This window comes from Triturus cristatus, chromosome 8, assembly GCF_964204655.1.
Source record: "Triturus cristatus chromosome 8, aTriCri1.1, whole genome shotgun sequence".
In the NCBI taxonomy this organism is placed as follows: domain Eukaryota; kingdom Metazoa; phylum Chordata; class Amphibia; order Caudata; family Salamandridae; genus Triturus; species Triturus cristatus.
The window spans coordinates 1,042,585,935-1,042,602,859 of NC_140591.1; positions in this window are offsets into that span (position 1 = coordinate 1,042,585,935).

The window sequence follows — 16,925 nt, forward strand, 5'->3', positions numbered from 1 at the left end:
AGCGCAGACAAAGACAGCGGACCCCCAGGAAGCGTACCAGCTGCACAGACCCAACCTCTGACAATGTCACCGTCCACCACAGGCTGAAAGGGCAACCATCCCACGCATCCCGACCATCATCGCCTAACAGGCCTACGGCACCAACACAGCGGACAACCAACATCCCACCCCACACCAAGCTGCTGGCTTGGCTGCACCTGTTGGCCCCTGGCACCCCCAACCAACACCCGACAGAGACGGAGGCATCTCACAGCCAGCCACATCCAAGTCCCTCACACCTGTCCTGGACATCACCATCACCCTGCTACCCCAGTCCCCATACATCCAACACAATGCGCAGGTCACGCTGGAGAACAAGCAAGGACCATACGCCATAGCAGGATGCACGCACATGTTGGGGGCAACCCACAGTACACATGTCCTACCTGTGCCCCCTGGTTACACTGCACACAATCACTGCAACAGAAAGCACTCGTCCCACCCCAATGTGCAGACAACAGCAGAACACTGTGGAACCTCCAACAATGTCGCCTTCAAATACACAGCCAGTGTGCATCAATCAAAGCATTTGTAGAGCGCACTACTCACTGCATGATTCCTTCATCCTCTGACCGTCCATCATCAACCAGCCTACTCGGGATGGCAACAAGGGAAATGCACAGCCCCTTGGCAAGTTCCAAATGAACACCTTGCTCACCTCAACTCCACAACCATGCAAATCACAACTCTGGCAATGCACACGTCACAAAATCACAACCAACATGCACAACAACATGCCCACCCACCAGACACGACAGAACAACTCACAATGACCTCTCCAACACACCCCCTACTATGGCTGATGTTCTCTTAGATTTAGACATCATGCCTGATTCCTCTTTGGACAGTGGTCTCAAACAAAAGTCCACATTTACGCCCAACCTACATGCTGACAATGTGGTAGATACCTTCCATAAAGCGGTAACATCTGATCTTTACAGACTCGAAGATAGATACAATCGCAATCATGGACACATTACTTATAATCTTAGTAAGGAAGAAAACAAGGCTTTAAAAAATCTGACAACAATGCCAGATGTCATCTTTAAGGAAGCAGACAAGGGTGGAAATATTGTCGTCATGCGTGATAGTGATTACATACAAGAAATTGAAAGACAATTAATTGGGGAACAGTCTTACACAAAGGTATTAGGAAATCCCTTAAAAGAAATTACATCACTTATGTGTACTAAATTGACAGCTTGGCGGGAATTAGGTCTCATCTCTGAAATGGAATATAGATATCTCTACAATCCAACGCCAAGGTCTCCCTGTATCTACATGCTACCGAAGATACATAAACCAAGTGTCTACCCTCAGGGTCGACCAATAATATCTGGGATAGGTTCCCCCATGGAACACATCTCGGAATACGTAGATGTCTTCCTACAACCACTGGTACACAACCTTCCCTCCTACATAAGAGACACCGGAGACCTATTTAGTAAACTAGAAGATATGGAGTGGACGAATGACCTCACATTTGTAACGATGGATGTATGTTCTTTATACACCTGTATCCCTTTGGAAAAAGGCCTCTCAGCCCTAGCAGACTGTCTCTCAAATAGGGATGCTACCTTCTTTGAACACACCCAAATGACCTTAGATCTAACCCGTCTTATCTTAGAAAACAATGTTTTCCTACACCAAGACACCTGGTACAAACAGACGGTTGGGGTAGCAATGGGATCAAAATTTTCACCTTCATATGCCAATCTTTACATGGGCCACTTCGAACAAAATCATCTATGGAAAATGTCTGAAACACGCCTTACAGAACATTTAGTCTATTGGGGTCGGTACATAGACGACATCTTCATTCTTTGGTCTGGTGGTGAAGAACTATTCACAGAATTAATAACACATCTCAATGACAATACCTACAATCTCAACTTCACACACAAGATCAGCAAACGAGAAATAGAATTCTTAGACGTAATTCTATATGTGAAGGGAAATAAAATCATCTCAAGACTGTTTAGGAAACCAACAGCTTGTAATGCGGTGTTACATGCCGACAGTGCACACCCCAAGTCTCAAATCAACTCTATTCCTATGGGTGAAATGACCAGACTAAAGAGAAACTGTAGTGACAACTCAGTGTTTAGGATGGAACTGGATAAACTGGAAAACAGATTTACCAAAAGGGGATACCCTAGGACTGTCCTAGATCGTGCTAAAAACAAAATACAAAACATACCGAGATCCAAATTACTATCATCAGGACGTAAAAATAAAAATAAGAATGGGGAACGTAAAATTGCCTTGGTGACAGATTACAACACACACAGTCACCAAATTTACAATATTCTTCGATAACACTGGCACATTCTAAAACTAGACACAACAATAGAGAAACATGTGGCCAACAACCCGATGATCACTCATCGAAGAGGCACCACCCTTAGAGAACTTCTTTGCCCTAGCTATCTACCACCCAAAAAGAGAGAAACCACCTGGCTACCTGCAAAACCTACTGGCTTTTACAGATGTGCTAATTGCAATATGTGTCAATTTGCTGCCAACAAAACTATTGATTTTCAATATAATACCACAATAAGACACAGTATAAAACAATTCATAAACTGCAATACGAACTTTGTGGTATACTGCATTATTTGCTGTTGTGGACTAATCTATGTGGGCAGCACAATTCGCCCGCTCAGGATTAGAATGCAGGAACATTTAAGGGCAATACGTAACAACCTGAATAGCTATCCACTAGCGGTTCATTTCAATCTTCATCATACCTTAGCAGATCTGAATAAAATCAGGTTCCATGGAATATCCCACACTACGATCGGTGTAAGGGGTGGTGACAGGACTCTTAATTTGAGAAAAACAGAAGCTTTTTGGATTATCAAATTACGAGCGGTTGAAATGGGCATTAATTTTGATAAAGAGCTGCATGTTTTCCTAGCTTAAATAGCCACTTGGAGAAGCATTTTTTATTACCATACATCCCAATTTTCTGAAATTAAAAAGTGTGTTCAAAGATGGCTTAACATGTGTCCCTAAACAGTTCTGATTATGGTCTATACTATTTTTGAATGCGAAATGCATATGCCGATTTCCCCCTTCTCTGTATAATTCTAAACAATAGTCATATTGAGATCACACACTATGTACTACATTTACTTTGTCAACTGAATGAATTGTCTTGATGAAGCTTATGTCATGTTTTTCAAAAGAATACATGTATGTAATCTTGTGTTCACATATGAGTTCTAGTGGTACTAGATACGTAGCCCTATCTCCTCCTGTCTTTCTTTCTCATACAACTCTTCAGTCCTTTTTTTCTGATATTTCTACTTGTCTCTATTCGGCCTCTATCACACACACTTAACACAAAAAAAACTTTTTTTGTGACGAAACAATAGTATCCTTTATGTAACTCAAATACGATCTTCATTTTCACTTTCATTAGAAAATCACTGCCAAAGACCTTTAAAAGAATATACTAATGGACACTGACATCATTATCAATTTGATTTTTAGAAATGCCTGCCTTAGCTTCATCAATTAAGCCTTGTTACCTTTCCAAGATGGCCACGATAATCAAGACATATATCCTCATACTCAATTGGTCAAATGCTGAAAAGGTGACCAGAAGATTGTATCCGTGCCTGCACTGAATATAACCTATTATATTGCAAACTAGATTACACTAGATATCTTTTTTAATTCACTTAGGATCAACAATTGTGACAATGTCGTAAAACCCCTTTTTTGTGAGAACATTTTCGATACAAGATTTTTTGAAAATATGTCCCAACTCTCCAAACCACGTACTCTTATTTGAAATACGAGGTAACTCTTACTGCTCCAAGATGGCCGCCCCTATCTTTCTTTTTTCCTTTCTGCCGTAACCAATCCAGAACAACTTAACTCAAGATGGCCAATCATGGATCGCCTTACTATTACAAACGTGTTACGGAACACTTCTGGCTATTTTCGCGCCAAACTTTGATTCCTAAATAAAAGAAGCTGTTATTGGATGACCCTACGTCTACTGCCGGAAAGAAGGGACGGGAGTTACGCTTCGGCAACTATCCACTACACTGCGAGGTAAGCGCGTCTTGCATACCGTCTCTCTGAATATTGTCCCCTTAGGAGAATGACCATGAGATATATTTCTCAATTGGGGTGGCCGCTGATAATTACTACTTGTAACCATATCAATCTCTGTTAATAATAATCATTCTTTTTAACAATTATGCCAAAATTTCTAACACATCCCAGAATTAATTCACACATGGGATACAAACGTAATCAAGCTGAAATATTTCTTGTCCACTTTGAAAGTACATATTTGAATATAACTGCGAATTGTTCTCATTTTTGCAGCCTAATAACAAACCTTGTCGCATTTCTCTTCCTCTTTTAATAAATAATATCATTGTGTAAACACTAAAGCCCACCAAACAGCATTAACTTTGCTTACAATAAATTCATTTACTTAGCTTATTTTATTGTTGTGATACCGTTATGCTCATATTTTCATAACTGATGTTCACAATAATTTTTTAACTACGTTACGTATGGCTCGTCATGTTTTTTAACGAACTACCTTCATGTTCCTTTTAAACAATGCATTTCCGTTTTGCGCTGTTTCTCGTAGTGCTTACCAGAGCCGGTTCTTTGACTTCACCTAACGTGATGGAGCCAACAAAAATATATTAAGTAAGGAGGCTTCTTATACTGGGTCTTTTTTATAAATAATATGTTATTGGGTGAACTTATTTCTCCACTATCTATTCTCTTTACTTAGAAACCACTACTTAGAGGACAACGTGAAGACCGTCACATCGATTTAGTCTTATAAATAGGTCGCATAACACGGTCTACCATCTCTAAGTATTAGGTATTGTACATAACATCTTTAATTTTTAGACTAACCAAGTTTCATGTTCACACTTGCTCATGTTGTCTTCTGTTATCACTAGAAAATTTGGTGGAGACTCGTTCCTTTCCAAATAAAGCCGTAAGACATCAGGAACCTCCACTGTGATATGAATCACTTCCGCTAATGGTTATAAGAACCAGAATTTTGGATATTTTACTCTTGGTCGATCTTTCCGAAAACAGTAGGTATAGTACTTAAGATTCTTCTAAACCTTAGACTAACTCAGTCTTCTCTGTAATAAACCTAAATAATACTCATTTTCTGTTTTTTATCATTACTAGAATTTATTGGTGGAGATCTGTTATTGCTAACACACAACTGGTACAGATATCAGGAACATTCCTTGCGACTGAATTTGTCTCTTTGGACCACCACAAGGTTAAAAAAATTCTTGGGTACACATTCTTTCTCTTTGTTTGTTCAAACTATATTTTGTCCACACTCACATCCAAATAACAATAGTGTGTTTCTGTCCATTGCCTATTTCCAATCTTCTGCTCTCTATTAGATATTCTTAACAGAATCATATCGTACGTCGGAGTTTGTCCTTCGAAATAACCTACAATCAATATTTCGCTTGGCAGAAGCATAATTGCATGTCTGATATATAAAGCGTTCTAAGACTCTTTTTCAAAGGTTAGTACTTATATCCCACTTTGGGACCAATGATCTACCTTTTTCACACCTGATGTGGTGATGGGTACAAACAATATTTCAACCTTACTGTTTTGTTTTTCACACCACTCTCTTTGCTTGTTTTCCTAATAGCACTTTCTACACAAATTTACGTCTTTCTTCTTCATCTTTTCTCCCATTTTTTCATTTTGAGAACTCCTATATTTTGTGTATTCTTCAGAATAAAACTCACAAGAATAGAATGAACTAAACCACTAAACTAATGTGTAAACTCAAACACTAACTGTGTCCAGTTTAAACTAAGATCTTGACATTCTTTCTACAGCCCTGAGGAAGTCACTATACGTGACGAAACACGTGTCGGCTGTCATCCTTTTGGATCAAGATTTAGAAAACACAAGTCTCCACAACTAGAACTAAATGTACTAGGGAGTTCTGACTCTTGTTCATGAATATGATTTTCCTTTCTGTAAAACTTATGTATTAAATTACTCTTTGACATATATTCCTGTGAGGACCCAATCTGTTTCGCAGCCAGTTTTTCATTATTATTACTGTGTTCCCTGTTGCTTTGGCTAATAACCAATAAGAATATTACGTGACTCTAGAGTGCCGGGATTTCTTTATGTATAAAATCTGTTAATTACGTGGATTGCTTTGCATGATCCGTATATTTCAGCACTCAGGTAGTAGGGTGCTTTCTTATCCCGAGCGGCACCACTTACTCAACTTGTTACCGATTTTACTGTTTTTCTGACAACTATTACTATATACCCAATTTGATGCCAATAATTGCCATGATGTGCACCCTCAGATGCATTACTACCCCATTCCTTTGTTGAGAACTCACAATGGTTACCTGGCCAAGCTGTGAACATGATCCATCAACGCATGGCACCTCAGCCACACAATAGCCAAATGTGGGGAGAGGTGGCAAACAGGCATGTGTGAAGGATGCAGTAGTACCATGATTGGGAAAGTACACAATGCCAAGAGTGGCGGAGATGTGCTGGACAGACTGCAGTATGCAGCACACACCCATATCCATGGTAACATACACCTCTGGTGTATGGAGTGTAGTGGACAGTGGACGCAACCATGTCACCACAGCCAGTGGGGGACCTCTCGGAAATCTTGCCTGTTACGCCCCCCCTAAGCATGACCGGTGTGGGATGGCACGGCGTACGCCAGGCCAGCGTAGGGGTGTGAATAAGAAACCCGTAGCCCTGGGCGTAGTCCTCTTCCGGAAAGCCCAACATCTCTGCCAGGGCGGCGCCTCTCACCCCGCCATGAGGCCGATGCTGTCCTCTTGAGTGGAGCTGCCCACGACGCTGTGCGCCTGCTGGCCCCGGCATGCTGCTGGACCATGAACCCGTCAGGCCAGCCCCTGCGCAGTCAGACCTCACTGATCGCCTGCCGACACTGGCGTGTGTCAAGGAGGGCCCACCATGTTCCGGCGCAAGCTCCAGGCCCGAGTCCCGCGACCTTGGCAGCCTCCTCAGACCATCACGGCCTACAAAACACAGGCTCGCTTTACTCCTTTTTCGTTGCCGTATTCTACTTCCGCCTCAGGCCTACTCTTAGGCCCAGTAGGTCCCATATGTGAAACTGTGTCCTGAGTCATGAATAGCATTGACCCCAAATCCGGGCCAGCGGCAACAGCACCAGGCCCCACCCGATCAGTGAGGCATAGTTCCATATGGGCTTCTTGCGACACATGGTGCCACTCACCCTTTTCAATGCCAGCCGGCGATACGTGGATGAGGGACCAGGACTACCCAGCAGACCAGTAGGTCTCACATCCAGCACCTGGGCGCAAATCACCAATGGCAGAGTCCACACCAGTGATCGCACGGAGATGCAGCTCAGTCCAGACGAAACCCGGGTCACATACACGGAGGTTTCCGAACACGTGGTGCCACTGAACCTGAACTATGCAGGCCGGTGGGGCCATCCAACCTATGCCGGCTGCACTCAGTGAATAGGCTGCGCTGACCGCTGCCTCAGGCCTACACCACAGTCAGGTAGATCACACATTGGAACTGAGTCTTGATTACACCATGGCAGTGAACACCATTTAAGGCATAGGACAAGTCACCATACCTCCTTCGATGTGGTGCCAACAAGTCTGTGCATGGCATCACATCCACACGTGTCTGTGGGCCTACGCGGTCTACTGCCCTCAGACTACGCTGCACACGAGTGGGTCACATATTTGGAACTGAACATTGGTTATTCAAAAGGCAAAATACATGTCAACGCACGCACAAGAGGCGTAAGAGGATGACGCGTTGCAGTCCGGAGGGAATAGGATCATCTTTACGGAGGTGATCGAACACTACCCACAACTGCCCTGGTGTCACTAACTCTGTGCCTCGCCAGCCAACAACACGTGTCTGTGGGCCACTGCTGACCGCTGCCTCCGGCCTACACTGCGGTCCAGTAGGTCACAGTCTTGATTTGGCAATGGTGGAGTTCATGTGGGTGTACCTGCATCATCGCAGACTGTATCCCTGCTCAGCAGCTGTGCCACTAAGTCTGTTCCCCGACATTCATGGCGGTACAAAAGGGGGTGGTGATGGACGGAGCATCAGAACCAATCAAACACTCACACCCAGTCAACAGATCTGGGTTTGATCCATCACCGTTTTTTAGCCCACCTTGCCACCCCAGTTCAGACATGGCCATATGCAAATCAGTCTGACCCTGTGTCTCATGGGAACAGACCAGCCCGAACTGCCAAGCCATGCCTTCCCTGGACCGGAAACAAGCTTCCTAGGACCGGTTTCTGGCATTTCAGCCGTCTTCAGCCAGGCTTGCTTGAATCCAGTGGCAAAGTGAGCAAGGGACTCACGTCTGAGCATACCCTGGCAACTTATGGCGAACAAAGCGGTACAAAAGGGGGTGGTGATGGACGGAGCATCAGAACCAATCAAACACTCACACCCAGTCAACAGATCTGGATTTGATCCATCACCGTTCTTTAGCCCACTCTGCCACCCCACTTCAGACATGGCCATATGCAAATCAGTCTGACCCTGTGCCTCATGGGAACAGTCCAGCCCGAACTGCCAAGCCATGCCTTCCCTGGACCGGAAACAAGCTTCCTAGGACCGGTTTCTGGCATTTCAGCCGTCTTCAGCCAGGCTTGCTTGAATCCAGTGGCAAAGTGAGCAAGCCTGGCTGAAGACGGCTGAAATGCCAGAAACCGGTCCTAGGAAGCTTGTTTCCAGTCCAGGGAAGGCTGATTTGCATATGGCCATGTCTGAACTGGGGTGGCAGAGTGGGCTAAAGAACGGTGATGGATCAAACCCAGATCTGTTGACTGGGTGTGAGTGTTTGATTGGTTCTGATGCTCCGTCCATCACCACCCCCTTTTGTACCGCCCCGACATTCATGGACACTCTCTGGTCGTACATTGGTGGTGTCTGAGTCTATGGACTAGGGGCTGTTTTCATCCTTATGTCTCTGATACCGAATTGGTGGTGAAAACGAGGCTGGCGCTTTCCACTTCTCCATTTGCTGCTGCCTGATGACATCAGACCTTCCTCATCATGCCCTGGAGGACACCTTCCTTTGTCCCCCGCAAGCCTATGCAACATTCACCTTGGATATTGATGAGGACCTGCCCACTGCGCGTGGACCTTCCTCAGTGCACTGCAAATCACCGTCCCATGGTAGTGTGCCTGTGCCAGCCGCAGTGCATCCGGGCCATTAACTCTGTGCTGCTCAGGTCTGGGACCCCTTCTTTTGATATATTGGATGATCTCTGTGATGGTGGTCTTGGGGTCATCAACGCATGTGTCTGTGGCCCTGCACTGTCCACAGCCTCCGGCCTCAACCGCTGGCCACCACGGCCCACACATAGATTTGGGTCCTGACTGGCCCGGACATCGCATCACCGCAGGAGGCACACGCCACCACCGCAAGGACCACCTCCAACCACCATCTGCCAGAGTTCTGACAGACCTACGGAGTTGCTCAGACCTGCCTTGGATGCCATCATCGGCCTGATACCCTGCTCAGCACTCCAGGTGCCAGTGACTCAGTGCACTGCAAGCCATTGTCCGTTAGTGATTGAGTTTTGTGCTGTGGAGATGTTGTGCAGCTATGTCACCTCATGCAGTGGGGAAGACCTGGGACTATGATGGGGAAGATGTGTCAAGTGTGCGTACGGGAGATGGCACAGACAATGGGAGGGTAGGGGGCAACATCCCCAAGGCAGGAATGCAGACTGGAGGTGGTAGTCAAGCTACACATCCGGAACCATTACTAGGTATTGCGCTGTGGACTGCTGATGCAACTGTCACCTCAGGCAGTGTGGGAGACCTGGGACGTTGATGAGGAAGTTGATGCAGGTGTAACACACTCCACTGCATCTACATCAAGACTAACCCAAAGGGACACAATCCTAGCAATTCCTTCACATGAGCTCGCTCATCTCTAGTGCCCCTACCTCACTGCACTGCAACTCATGGAACGTCCTGACTGAATATTGGGTGACCTCTGTCCTTACTCCGGCTCCCTCCATGTTGCTGTGCAGTTGACTCTGTTATGCATGTGTTTTCTATTTCCGTTGCACTGGTGTCCAATATTCAAGTTGCTGCCAGCACCAAACATTCTGTGCGGACTGGTTTAACACTCACCCCACACACACCCAGCAGAGGCATCACTGTACATGTGGGCCTGCCAATAAAGGGGCTGGGCGCACGTGCCCGTAGCCAGTTCGACATGATATCTACGTGTGTCCCTGTGGTCTTGTTGTATGCATGAGGACCCTGGGCCCTAGGACATTACAGTGTGCTGTGTACATCGGATGCAGACATGTCACCCTAGGCAGCGGATTGGAGCTTGGACATGTAGCTTTGTCGTCACCCACTCCATTCGTAAGGGGAGTGGCCAGGGCCGCCGTATGCCACGCCAACGTGGGTGTGTGACTGCTATTTGTGTGCCCCTGGGCATGGTTCTGTACTGTGAATGTGCATCTGCATGTGTCTCTATGGCAGTGTGGGTCTCCTTTGTGGGGTGTGGGTGATCCCTGATGGTGATAGACACCAACGTAAGTGTTCTAGCTCACCTTCCATGGGTTCGGCACCCACCCCCACCTGTTGAGCCACCTCTTTTTGGCGTGATGACACATGACATTGGGGTGCCATGTATGGGTGGGTGAAGTGTCGTGTGCCAGTTGGCTTGCGTGTGCTTCCTGCTGTGTGGTCTGTTGCAGGGGCTGTGTTCTACTCTGAGTAGCTTGTCTGCCCTGGTACTGGTGGTGGTTTGCGTGGGATATCCATGGACTGTTGTAGGGCGTCAGTGTCGACGGTATGGTGGTCCTCTCCAGCATCACAAATGTGTTGTCTACTGTGCTCTGTTGGAGGTGTTGTGTGTGTGCCCCTCTGCAATGTGAAGGGGAGCTGCATGTTGACATTGTGTTGACATGCATGTTGGTGCATTGTTCTGGTTTACATGCAGACTGTTTGGCAATGTACATTGTGACTGTTTGTGAGGTGATGGATTCTTCTGCAGGACAGTGTAGACTTGGACTACATGACGGATGTGAGGTCGTACGCGTACATTTCCATTTCACAGTTTCCTGCTCTGTCAGATGTGGTAGGCATGTTTCTGTGCATGTGCAGAGCCAGTTGTGTCCTCTGTTCTGCAATGTCGGCTATGCGCATTGTACCACATTGTCGTCGATGTGGGTGTGCTGTTCTTGCTGCAGTGTGCCAGGGGGATGTGGGACATGGTCCTGGGTAATTGTGGGTGTGCAGTGTGCTACGCCTCGTTGTGCATGTGTGTCATTGTGCCCATTTCCCCCGCCCACCCAGTCCTTGTCCGTTATTTTCTCTGTTGATGTTGTCAGGTCCTCTCGAGCTGTGTCCGTACTCCCTACTCCTTGCACCATCTCCACACTGATGGCTGTGGCCTGGGTTTCCTCCAGCTCCTCCTGTGGCGCTGGACTGCCACCTCCTGTCGCCGTTGCTTCCTTCCTGCTGGCAGCAGGTTTGTGTCTGGTTTAGGTTGTCACGTCCTGCTGGCGCCTTGTGACCTCCTCCGTTGGCTTCCTCAACACTTCGGCTGCATTCACTGTAGTCTGCTTGTGGGTCAGTTGCTGGTAGTGTTCTGTCACCTCCGTGACACTGTTTTTGTTTTCCTGCTGTCTGCACCCCATCTTCCTCTCCCTTTTCTCCTTGGCCTTCCCCGAGCCCATTGTTCCTTGCTGGTGGTCTGTGGGGGTTGTGGGGTACGCGTTTTCCTCTGCGCTGGGTCATGGTGCATCCATGTTGCTCCGTGCTTATGCTTGTTTCTGGTGTGTTGTTTCTGTGGTTTTTATGGTGCATTTTCCCGCAAGATGCGTGGGATTTGGAGGCCTGTGTCTGGTTTTCACTACTTTTTGTACCGCTATTTGCCTCATCGCATGAATTTTCGCATTCGTGTTTTTCATTTTTGCTGCGTGGTGTTGATTTTGACGCTGACATTTGATGCTTAATCTGGTGTCTATCGCATGCTTCCGCCTTGTTGTGAATTCCACGTTGGCAGGGGGTTATTTTCCTGCGATGGGCAGCGATATTGAAGGTTGCGTTACGCTACTCTTGCAGTAGTTATCACACGTTCTTGTGAATATACCCCTACTTTTATCTGCAGATTTTTGCCACATTTAGTTATGTTTTCCGGATGAAACCAAAGGTCTGAACAGCCAATTGCTTTTAATAATTGCTCTATATGCATAAGCCATGGCAATTTGTTGCAGTTCATTAAACACAAAATGTCCCTCAGACCCATTTGGTACTCTACAAGATCTGGTGTAGACCAAAGATGGGTCCAGTAGCTTATAGGACGAAAAGCAATATAGTTTGCCACAGACCTTTTTCCCAGCTCAGCTCTGAGTGCCACTATTGGAGTCCCTGGGACTAGCACAAGAGGCGCCTCAGGAAGGCATTTTCTACTACTTTGCATTAGTATGTCCCCATATCTCCATGCCATAGGTACTTGCGGCTATTGATTTGGCTTTGCATGCTTTCAGGGCTGGTTTTATCAAGCGATGATTGCACTTGCAAATCCCCTTACTGCACCAGATTGTTGGGATAAAACCATTTTGTACTTTATAACTTGACTGCCCCAGAGTAGCTTGTCATCAATCCGTATGCCCAAATAATCAAAAGTTGTACCTGTTCTACTAGATTGACATAAATCCTAAAAGCTGATTGTAATTTTAAATTGGCCTTTGGCTTTATTATTACGAACTTGGCTTTCCAAACATTCATTGTTAATTTTCTGGAAGTGCAAAAGCATTAAAAGCATTTCCATAGGCGGTGCATAGACAGTTCGGTGCATGATAGAATAATCGCATCATCCGCAAACATAAGAATCGGGGTTTGTGCAAGATTGATAAGGTTCTCCCCTATATTGTTGATGTAGATGTGAAAAAGTGCTGGCACCAGCAAGCACCCCTGTCTGACCCCTGATTGTATTCCAAATATATTAGTGCACTCACCTTTAGGGACATAATTTATGGATGCTGTGTTTACAGTATGAAGACTAGTAGCAACTTTAGCAAGTACTTAGGAACCTCATGATCTTCCAGAATCTGCCAGAGTGTGGTCTGATCCATGCTTATTATACAAAATCCAACTTGCCCATCAAGTTGGATTTTAAATTACTATTAAAATGAGTTATTGACTCATTTTTCTAGCTACTGCCAAACTGAAGTTAGGTATTATAAAGTGTTATAATGTAACCCAGTGGGGTTAGTTAGCCTTGCCAGAGCAAACAATGATTTTAGAATGTTAACCTGTTGAGTGCTCATGACGAGCTTAGCTCGTCATGAGTCACAGCTCCACTGTGAATCATGACGAGCTGAGCTCGTCACTAGCACAGTGGCGCTGCGGCCTCCCCCCACCCCCCCGCACCGCGGGGGAATTACCCCCGCAGGGAAGGGGTTAAAACTGACAGGACATGTTAAACATATAATATACATCTCCTACTTTTATATAACATGCACTCTGCCCTAGGGCCATTTGGGGCCTCCCGTAGGGGTGAATTATAAGCAGGTCCACTGGATTTATGTGATTGTACACCCACTGTGCTTTTGGCATAATTATGGAATTGCAGCATTTGCCATGTAATCCATCAACTGCTGCATAATCTGCAGATTGTAACAAAAACGTTTTTTCTAGCTCACACAAATTGAAGTTACTACAAGTGTGGCAACACGCATCCCTGCATAGTGGAAAGCTCTTTGCAAAGGTTGACTGGTCATTGCTCAACTGCTTATTGCTGCATTTGTGCATTGAATTGGTAATAACAGGGTGAAATCTTTGCATATGCTGTGTCACCGCGTATAAAAATGGCATATAAATAAAGTAATACTATTCCAAAATCTGCTGCATTATGCTGTATAATTAGCATTTTCGTGCCACATAATTTAATCAAACGTGCCACACACTTGAATCCTTCTTTGTCGCAAAATTCCAGTGGCTAAACCAAAATCAAGGTTTAGAATTAGCAAAAGGCTTATTTTATCCAGTTTGAATTGGTAGGTTTAAAAGTGCACACTCAGTATAGAGGGCAAGCCTGGAGATATATTTTGCATTGCCACTTTGATGGTGGCACAATATATGCAGCAGTCCACTAGTGACATTTAAATTACAGGCCCGGGGTATATTTTGGTACACTATACTAGGAACGTATATGTAAATTTAATATGCCAATAAGAAATACAGCAAATGTCGACATGTTGAAGTGTCAGGGCACATGCACTGGGACCTGGTTAGCAGTGCTATAGTTGGCCAGTCAAAAAATAATTTTCATCATTTAAAAGAAATCAGGGTGACCATACAAAAAGATACATTTTCTCACAGGCATTGAGAGAGGTCCTGCTGTAGCCACTGCTTTTAGCAGGAAAGGTTCTGTGTCGGAAAAATCATATTTCTTGGCCAGGAAAGTCCTCTTGTTGCACGGATTGTTTAAACGCATTTGCCCCGTCAAGATTTCTACCTTTGGACTCTGTTTTGGAGGTCCTCCACTGTGGCAAAGCTGCAAGCTGTATCTGGGAATGTCACACTGAAAAGCCAGAGAGGCTTACTGAAGGGGTCAGTTGGACTAGATTTTCAGATGTAAAAAAACTCATATTGGGATCAACATGATGTTATTGCCCATCAGCATTATGCCTTGGGTGGATGTTCAGTCACTGTTCATCAGAGGTCTGCAAAATCTGAACATTTTTAAGTCCAAATGTTTCAGAAATTTTAGAATAAGTGCTTCTGACACCTCTAAGATTCCCAGAACCTCAGGGACAGAACATAGGGGCCAGGACTCGTATCAGTGAGGCCACCAGTAGTCCTCTTCTAGTTGCAACTGGTCACAGGCCACTCCAGATAAAATACAACTTTCAGCTTTTGGAGTCCATGTGTCTACTGAGGAGTTAAGCCAACTGGCCCATGGAACCCACATCTTTCTCCTGGGTAGTTCAGGCAACAGATTCAGCCCTTCATGTCTTCTCCCATGTTTCATACAGCAGGTTCAATCTTCTTCTTCCAGTCCTTAAAGTTTTTGGTTGAGCTATGGGTGAGGTGCCAGCTTTATAGATTCACTACTTTGTGGTTGGAGTGACCCCTCAACACCTCCAAGTCAATAAGGAAAAAGGTCTGTGGACAACAATTCACACTTTTTGAGGGCATCCTGTTTGTCTTCCTGCAAACTATCCCACAGTGCTCTGTTCTAAGGGATATCCAATAAGACACAGGCCAAAGGTGTACTTAGGGAAAAGAAAAGTCTCCTCATCCTTAGCTGTATTAAATAAAATGTGGGGACCATATCCCCTCCCACTGAGCTGGTGTCCAATCACCTACAGGGGGCCTTCAGATCAAAGACTTCCCTTTCTCAGGCTTCACCATACACTTGACTGGGAATGGACAAGTCTCACCCTTATACCGTTGAAGTAAAAAAATATTGAAATCTCCCAGATACTCTTCCGTGGCTGATATGTGTCACACATCTTACCACAGGCCCAGTGGGTCACCAGGCCCAAGCCACTGTCTCTGTTCTGGAAGCAGTTTATACACCTAATTAAGCTCAGGCACTGGTGGGGGCAGCTACTGGCTGAGTAATGCAAATTAGCCTTCAGGAGCTTCAGACATGGAATGGGTACATCTCTAAAAGCTACTTTTCCTAAATATCCATAAAAAATCTAACTTCATCATAGAATTTGATTTTTAATAAATATTCAAATTAGTGGTTGAACCAATTCTCCAGCTTATCCTAAACTTGAGATAGAAAAATACATATTACAATCCAAAGACTAGTTTACCTTGTAGGAAAGCCAGAGCCTTCCATGGGAAAATTAGCTTTCAGGGACTGGTCACTGTAGGAGCATAGAAACATTAAATCATTGAGGGCGTGGTCTGGCCACTAACGAAGATGGTCGCTTGATGATGGAGATCCGTCAAGAGTGGGGTCATGGAGTCAGCGGCCTCGGCGGTGGGTGAGAGCCCCGCAACCCATACCTACTGTCTCTTTCCCACCCCCTGAGGCCTGATCAAAGGGTTCTGGCTGCCTCCTGCGCCTGCAAGCCCCTCCATGCAATATCTTTGGCTGGGCAGATACCCTGCTAGGGCCTTGAGTCAGGAACAAAGGCCCAGCCCTCTTGTAGCAGTCCCGCCCAGCCCCTCCCTTCTCTTCTCAGCTCTCTGAGCTCAGCGAATAGCTGCCGGCACTCCAACCTCTGCGAAGCCCCCGGCAAGTATGGGACCTCCAAAACTATTATATTTGCCTTCACGGGAGTCTTGCTGCACCACGACTGCTGGGCCGATGACAATGCAGCCCGTCTTACAGGACTCATGCGCACCTTCAACACGATCACTTGCAGAGACCGCAGCACAGCAAGGATCAATCCAGGAGCAGGATTTGTGGCAACATTGGTTGGAGGTAGGTGGGGGATTTGTAGTCTCTTGTCCCCCCTTCTATACACTTCTGCCTTCTCCCACGTGGGCTGGGGGCACAACAGAAGGAGAGCCCCACCCTGAAAGTAATGCGGCGGTCACCTTCAACAGAAGCAGGCCGGGGCTCCATATCCTCATCCCCCTACATCTCTCTCCACCCACCTGCTGTACAATTTAATTGAATAGGGATAAAGTAGCTGGCGTAATACAGGTGGTAGTGAATGACACAAACCCGAAACCTTGCTAATCACTCCCCCAAACTGCCCACCTGGACAGGCAGTAGTGAACATGTGGGCCATCACACACCTAGCCCTCCCACCTCCTCTTTCAGCCTAAAGAAAACTGAAGGTTGTTTGCTCCACACATTCTGGAGAGAACGGGCTCAAAGGGGGACCTTACCCTGTAAC